This window comes from Arachis hypogaea, chromosome 17 (genome assembly GCF_003086295.3).
Source record: "Arachis hypogaea cultivar Tifrunner chromosome 17, arahy.Tifrunner.gnm2.J5K5, whole genome shotgun sequence".
NCBI lineage: Eukaryota > Viridiplantae > Streptophyta > Magnoliopsida > Fabales > Fabaceae > Arachis > Arachis hypogaea.
The window spans coordinates 82369885-82378796 of record NC_092052.1 but is presented as its reverse complement, the minus strand read 5'-3'; positions in this window follow the sequence as shown (position 1 = coordinate 82378796).

The following is an 8912-nucleotide window of genomic DNA, read 5'->3' as shown; positions in this document are numbered from 1 at the left end:
GTTTTTGGATTTAAAGTTGTTCTTGATGTGATTTAGGAGGAAAAAGTGCTTAAGGACCACCTGAAAGTTTAACCGAATTAGGAGCAGCAAAACCAGGTAGGGATTGACGAATTTAATCTTGATTGATTGTGTTTGAGTTGTGTGATTATGATATGGTTTGGCTGTGCTTGAAATTGATTGTTTGTATGAGTAATTCTTGTTGAAATTTTGGTGAAAATTTGATGAAATTTGATGAAATTCAAGCTATAAATGTGTGTTCTTGTGGCTGCTGGAAAACAAAACCCTAAAGCTTAAATTGAGGTTCAATTTGTGTTAAAATCATGTAGAAAATATGGGGTTTTAGTGGCTGGAAATCTATTTTGAATTTTGGTAAAAATCGGTTGCTGAAAAGACTGAAAAACGGGTAAAAACAGAGAAAGAATTTGAAGAATATACGAAGAACACGAAGAACACTTTGAGTGTGGTGAAGAACATTGAAGAACACCTTTTAGATCTTAGAACATTCCTTTAAAATTTCTGGTGTTTAAGGGGTTATATGGTAATTTCTGGAAGATAGGGTGGTAAAAGTAGAAATATTAAAAGTTACGGATGGTAAAAAGTGAATTTTAAAGGTTAAAAGTAAAAGGTAAGTTAATTTTTGAAAATTTAGTATTAAAATAATAAATAATAATAAAATAATGCGGAAAAGGTAGTTTTCTGTAAAAGCTTTAGAAAGACAACTTTAAGTGCAGAATCTCATAATTACCTTCATAAAACACTTAGGGAGTGGTAATAACATGATAGTGAGGCAAAGATAAAGAAAAGATAAAAAGTTAAAGAAAAGATAAAAACCAAAGAAAAAGTCTGTAAAATTTTAATGACAGAAAAACAGACAGAGACTAGTGAACGAACTAGGGCAACTTAGTTAGTACCTGAGTTGCGACTAGGGTTAGGTGTTATATGAAAAGTTAAACTATTTCAGTATAGACTTAATGAACCTATACCTGGTACAGGCTAACTATTCATACCGAAATTTACATAAGCTTTAAATACACATGTTAAACAGAGAAATCAGATCAGAATAAAGTAACACAGAGCACAGAGTAACCAGAGTAAAGTAAAGAGATACAAAGAGAAAAGAATAATATGATAAAGAGAAATGGTTTGAGCTAGGATATTGTAAAAGTGAAAGATGTAAAGTTTGTACAGTATGATTGAACAGAGAAAGAAAGAGGTACTGCATAAGAATGTGAAAATGATGATGAATAATGAGAATGATGATGAATGATGATAATGAGAATGATTATGTAATGATCTGCTGCGTGAAAGCCGTCAGATAGATAGTGGTACGACCACAGAACGTTGTCCAGTGTTACACAGCTATTGAGAGTTGTACCTGCAACTGATAACCTGAGATCACTTGCAGAGGATATTAATTCATACACGGCTAGAATGCCGCACCTGTAAGGCAAGGATTGCTTACAGAGAATATGATTTCATACACGGCTGGAATGTCGCCACCTGTAAGGAAGAGTTTGCTTACAGAGGATATGACGCATACGTCGGTTAGTGAGAACTGTACCTATGCTGACTGGAAAACCATACCCGTTTCAGCTACTTCGGGTTACGTCGGGAGCGGGTAAAAACCGACAGATGAGCTCATTACCTGCGCTAGGACTAGACATGCATCATACTTGGTTACGCATTTCCTTTGTTATGATGGTGGTATGAATGTATGGTTTCCTTGTTTGTATTCCATTCTCTGTGCTTGTGTTATTTTCTTGTATTCTTCTGTTTGTGTTCTGCTATCTGTTTTCTTTATCTTCTCTACTTATCTGTGTTTTCTAATTACTACTTCTTTGTATTCTGCTAAGAGTCTGCTAAACAACATAGAATTAATGAATGTAACTAATAACCCTGACCTTACTAACAACTCCCCAGTTCTTACCCCTTCTCTCTCCCTCCCCCCTTCAGATGGAAGTAAGAGTACCTTACCATAGTTCGCTGATGACCGTTCGCAAGAAAAGGATCCTGCTCTAGATAGTCTTCTGAGTCTAGGGTGAATATCATTCTCTGATTATATGTATATACTGTGAGACTAGCCAATGTCTGCACCCCGTTCGTATGCACACTTTAACCTAAATCCTGTGTACGAGATTCCTATTTTGTGGCTACTTCACGAGGTACCAGAGAGACGTCCTGTGGAAAAGTCTGATCATACAGAGGAGTAGCAGATGATGTTCTATCTTTTGATGACGTTCCACCTGACTTGAGTTTTGAAGACCTAGAACATACTTTCCCTCGCTTTAGTAGTTTAGAGGGACTAGGTGAGTATAGAGTCTAGGCTAGCCTAGGTGCCAGCTTAGGGACCTCTTGAACAGGTCAGGACCTGGGATGTTGTATGTATATACATGTATATAGATATTATTTAGCTATATATAGGGGTGTTCTAACTAACAGTCTATATTCTAATAAAGGCTGAATCACCAATGTTGTCAACTACTTGTGATGTATTTATGTGTGGTTGTTTATAACTGTTTTATCTGTTATTATTTGTGAATTGATTATAAATGATTCTGTCTATTAATCCAAACATTTTCAAAAAAAAATACACCTCACAAATTAACTACGCTTTTAACAACGAATCAGGCTTATATGATAAATAATAGATAATAATTAGGAAGACAAATTGGTAGCGCTCAGTTTCTGGTATGATCTAGACATATTGAAAATTGGGTCATTACAATTTGGTATCAGAGCAGTTCATTCCCGTAGAGCCTGGGGAGTGGACTCACTATGCTTCATTGCATACTCTGTTGTGTGTTCATGCGTATAGGATATCCCAGTGGTATATGTTGCATGATTGTTTCTGTGTTTTCATTTTGGGAATGTTCACACTTGACTTGAAGTGTTAAGACTGATCACCTTAACAATGATTGTTTGGTGTGAACAGGACTACAATGGGTTCATGGAGACGAGGCGTACGGGAAGGAATTCCTAATGTTAACTACGAGAGGGAACAGAAAATGTTTATGGCTACCATGAACAACGCGCTGAAGTAGTGCATGAAGCTGCGGTAACAGCGGCTAGGGCTTTTGAATGTCTTGGAGAGAGAAATGGGAATGATGAGAATAACTTAGGGCATCCTGAAAGACCTATGACCCTTGTGACCTTTCTGAAGGTTAATCCGCCTAAGTTCAAAGGTACACTCGTTGCGACTGACGCTGATAACTGGTTTCGAGGTATTGAACGATCACTGAGAGCGCAGCATGTTCCAGAAGGACAACACGTGGAGTTTGCTACTTATATGCTCGAGGGAGAAGCTGAGTACTGGTGGCAGGGGATACAGCGACTGCTACAACGTAATGAAGGTGACATTCCTTGGGATATTTTTAAAGATGAATTCTACAAGAAATATTTCCCAAGAGCAGTGCGTGATGCTAAAGAGATAAAGCTTATGCAGCTGAGGTAAGGGGATATGACTGTTGCTGAGTATGCTCGTAATTTCGATGACTTGTGTCATTTCTCTAAGACCTGTCAAGGGAATCCTGCTGACTTTGAAGAATGGAAGTGCTTGAAGTTTGAAAGAAGCCTTCGTGATGATCTGATGAGTTCAATACTTTCGTTGGAGATACGTAATTTTGCTGAATTAGTCAACAAGAGCAAGTTAATGGAAGAATGTATTAAGAAAGTGACTGTGGCCAAGGTGAGTCACCAAGGATTTCCACCAAGGCATCTTAGCAATCATCAGGCAGCTGGGAGAATGGTGCATTTTAAAGCGCGTGGTATACGACAGTATAAGAACCTACAAGTTGGTAACATTACTGCTCGCTGTACGGGTAAGAATGGAGGTAAAGTAAGGCAAGGCAATGGTAAACGAGCCCATTAGGCTTACATAAACACTGCATGTAAGCAATGCGGAAAAGAGCATAATAACAGGTCTCGCCAGTTTGGATCACCTAATTGCTATGCTTGTGGAGAACTAGGACATTTTGCCAAGGATTGTCCGAAGGGATTTACTCAAAATTCAGTTAGAACCCAGCAACAAGGACGAGTGTTTGCTATCACTATTGACGTTGTTGTGCAATCGAACGCCCTCATTCAAGGTCAGTTTATGTCAAGAATCGATTTCTAACTGTACTGTATGATTCGGGTGCATCACATTCTTTATTTCTCTAACTATTTTTACGAGTTAGGATTATATTTCTTTAAATTGAATTTTTACTTGATTGTCCATACACCTGCATCCCAAAATGCTTTGACCAGTTTAGTGTGCCTGCAAGTACCATTCGCTATTAGGAACAGGACTTTTATACACGATCTAATCTGTTTACCTCTATGTGGTTTAGAAGTTATTTTAGGATTAGATTGGTTATCTAAGTATCATGCTTTCCTTGATTATTTTAAAAGAACTACTGTTATTCCATCTGATAGTCTATGTACTAAACCATTTCTGTCCCACACCTTATATCTGAATTCTGTAAGAGTTGCCTTAGACGGGAGGGATTATGAGGGGTACGTTCTGTTAGTGGCTAGCTCGAATGATAGTGAACTAAGCTTAGAACGAATCCGAGTGGTGAAGGAATTTCCTGATATTTTGCGGACGACATACCTGAGTTTCCTCCTTAGTGAGAGATAGAATTCAGCATTAAACTAGTACCTGGAACCGAACCGATTTCCATAGCACCGTGCCGGATGTCACCACTGGAACTTGCAAAGTTGAAGAAGTAGTTGGATGAGCTACTTGAAAAGGAATTTATTCGTCCTAGTGCATCGTCTTGGGGAGCTCCAGTATTGCTAGTAAAGAAGAAGGACAGTGGAATCAGACTTTGCGTAGATTACCGACAGTTAAATAAAGACACTATCAAGAACAAGTATCCACTTCCACGGATAGATGATTTGATGGATCAGTTGGAAGGTGCAACTGTGTTCTCGAAGATTGATTTTCGATCGAGCTATCACTAGATTCGAGTGAAAGAATCAGATATACCGAAGACTGTATTTAGAACTCGTTATGGTCACTAGGAGTATACGGTTATGTCGTTTGGACTAACTAATGCTCCTACGATTTTCATAGATTACATAAATCGTATTTTCTGTCCGTACCTTGATCAGTTTGTAGTAGTTTTCATAGACGATATTCTCCTCTATTCGAAGACAGAAAGAGTGCATGAAGAGCATCTAAGGACTGTATTGCAGACACTGAGGACTCGGAAGTTATATGATAAACTATCAAAATGCGAATTCTGGACAGCGAAGGTGGATGGAATTTTTGAAGGACTATGATTTCAAATTAAGTTATCACCCAGGGAAAGCGACCGTGGTGGCAGACGCTTTGAGCAGGAAGAATTTGAGCATCTCTTGGATGATGATAATGAAGAAAAGCTACTTGCGGAAATTGAGGACCTTAAGTTGGCTATGACTGAGACGTCAAGTGGAGTCCGTTTGGCCCAATTGCATATAACACCAAATTTTAAGATTAGTATTCAGCAACACAAGCACAGGCTCAAAATGATGACGATGCTGAGACGGATGAACATAGAAGAACCAGAAGATGTGAGATAGGATCGTAGTGGCCTATAGAGGTACAAGAATAGAATTTGTGTGCCTAACTCTGGAGAATTGCGACAAAAGATTCTTGTTGAAGCTCACCAAAGTAGATTTTCTATGCATCTGGAGTGACAAAGATGTATCGAGATTTGAAACAAATGTTCTGGTGGCCGGGCTTAAAGAAAGAAGTAGCTGATTATGTCTCAAAATATTTAACCTGCCAGAAGATGAAGGTGGAACATCAGAAGCTGTCAGGAACCCTGCAACCCTTAGAAATACCAAATGGAAATGGGAGCAGATTACTATGGATTTTGTCACGGGATTGCCAAGGACCTCAACAGGACATGATACCATCTGGGTAATTGTGGACAGGTTGACAAAGTCAGCGCACTTCCTTCCGATTCGAGTTGACTATACTTTAGAAAGGCTGAAACGAATATATATTCAAGAAAACGTACGACTACATGGGATACCTTGTAAATTGTCTCAGATCAAGTTTCGAGGTTTACTACTAGATTTGGGGAGCTTTTCAGAAAGCATTGGAAACAGAATTGCACACGAGTATAGCATACCATCCTCAGATAGACGGAAATCAGAGCAGACAATCCAGACGTTAGAAGACATGTTACGATTATGTATGATGGACAACCAAAGCAGCTGGGATAAGTATGTCGAATTTGTCTACAACAATAGTTGCCAATAAAGTATCGGATGGCACCAAACGAAGCTCTCTACGAAAGAAGATGTCGGACACCATTGTGTTGGAATGATGATGGGGAAGCTAGTGTCTTAGGTACAAACTTAGTGTAAGAAACTACTGAGAAGATAAAGAAGATTCGTCGGAAGATCCAGACAGCACAAGGCCGAAAAGAGCTATGCCGATAATAGACATAGACCCTTAGAGTTTAGTGAGGGAAACCATGTCTTTCTAGAAGTAACTTCGATTACTGGAATAGGTAGAGCCCTTAAGACTAAAAAGCTTAACCCACAATACATAGAACCTTTCCAAATACTTAAAAGAGTCAGTCTAGTAGCTTATCAAATAGCCCTTCCTCCTTATTTATCAAACCTTCATGATGTTTTTTTTATTCTGAAACTTAAGAAATATGTTCCCGTGAGAGTCACGTTTCACAACCAAAAACAGTACAGTTATAAAATGATTTGACATATCAAGCATCACCAGTTCAGATCGTAGAAAGAAGTGATAAGCAGCTAAGAGGCAAGACTATTCGCTTAGTCAAAGTAGCATGGGAACCAAGAGGAGAAGAAGAGCAACTTGGGATTGGAAGATAAGATGAGAGCTGATTACCCACATCTGTTCTAGGTAACTGAAATTTTGAGGGTAAAATTTTCTTTTAGGAGGGTAGAATGTAACAACCCTGATTTTCGAGTACATGAGATCTTTTCTGAAAGTACAGATTTCTCCGGAAGATCAATAAAGGAACACCTCTGTTATATCATCAAGCATCTCAATCCTCATTATCATTATGTATCTTAAGTTAGAACCTCCTCTGAGGCAAGCTCGATAATGCAATCACGAAGAACCTTGTTTTTGAACCGTATCAGTTGGCAGTTTTGATTCTGATTTTCGTAAATAGTCTCTGTTTGACGAACCCGACTCGATTCATGAGAGGAGAGAGATAATAGTATAATATATCATTATATTAGTTTAGAAATGCTTGAATGACATTATAAGGTTACCTGGTCTATTTTTGTTAAAAACAGAAAATCGGTTTAACCGGTTTACGGTTTACTGTGCAGCTTAGCACCAGCACTCTCTGATGAATTTAGTAAGCTAAGGCCTCATTATACATCTCATAATAAATATGTTACTAGTGTATTTATGCTAGTAGCTCAGAAAATAATTTTTAGAGATGTTTTTACGAGTGTTTCGATACACCTAGTTTTAGTAGTTGTACACCAGAGATATTTTAATATTATTTTAATCCACCTCCAAGCCAACCAATCACAACTCACCTTACACCCCCAAGACCTCCAAGGCTGTCTCATTTCATCATTTTGGCCGAAATAACAAGAGAGAAAAGAGAGAAACTTTCATGAACACTTAATCTTCAAAGCTTGATTTCTTCTGAACTAAAACTCCAATCAAAACTCCGATTTCACCAAAATGATCCTCTTTGCTTCCTCTACATAACCATGTAACTTATCAAGGATGGAAATAAGGTGACATGGATGTCTCCCTCCCATTTCAATTCGGTTTTCAAGGAAAACCATGCAAAACATGTGTTTTCTTGATGTTCTTCCTTAGGAATCATGCTTAACCTGACTTGAGGGCCAAGAAACGTGAATTTCCAGCAAGTATAAGGTGAGATATCTCTTCCTAACATACTGAGTGAGATTTGGTCAGTTGAGAGTTTTTGGATTTAAAGTTGTTCTTGATGTGATTTAGGAGGAAAAAGTGCTTAAGGACCACCTGAAAGTTTAACCGAATTATGAGCAGCAAAACCAGGTAGGGATTGACAAATTTAATGTTGATTGATTGTGTTTGAGTTGTGTGATTATGATATGTTTTGGCTGTGCTTGAAATTGATTGTTTGTATGAGTAATTCTTGTTGAAATTTTGGTGAAAATTTGATGAAATTCAAGCTATGAATGTGTGTTCTTGTGGCTGCTGGAAAACGAAACCCTAGAGCTTAAATTGAGGTTCAATTTATGTTAAAATCATGTAGAAAATATGGGGTTTTAGTGGCTGAAAATTTATTTTGAATTTTGGTAAAAATCAGTTGCTGAAAAGACTGAAAAACAGGTAAAAATAGAGAAAGAATTTGAAGAATATACGAAGAGCATGAAGAACACTTTGAGTATGGTGAAGAACATTGAAGAACACCTTTTAGATCTTAGAAAGGGCAAGGAAGTAAAATTTTTGGTGTTTAAGGGGTTATATGGTAATTTCTGGAAGATAGGCTGGTAAAAGTAGAAATATTAAAAGTTACGGGTGGTAAAAAGTGAATTTTAAAGGTTAAAAGTAAAAGGTAAGTTAATTTTCGAAAATTTAGTATTAAAATAATAAATAATAATAAAATATTAAATAATAATATTTAATTAAAAATAATATTTTTATAAAATAATAAAATAATACGGAAAAGGCAATTTTCTGTAAAAGCTTTAGAAAGATAACTTTAAGTGCAGAATCTCATAATTACCTTCATAAAACACTTAGGGAGTGGTAATAACATGATAGTGAGGCAAAGATAAAGAAAAGATAAAAAGTTAAAGAAAAGATAAAAACCAAAGAAAAAGTCTGTAAAATTTTAATGACAGAAAAACAGACAGAGACTAGTGAACGAACTAGGACAACTTAGTTAGTACTTGAGTTGTGACTAGGGTTAGGTGTTATATGAAAAGTTAAACTATTTCAGTAT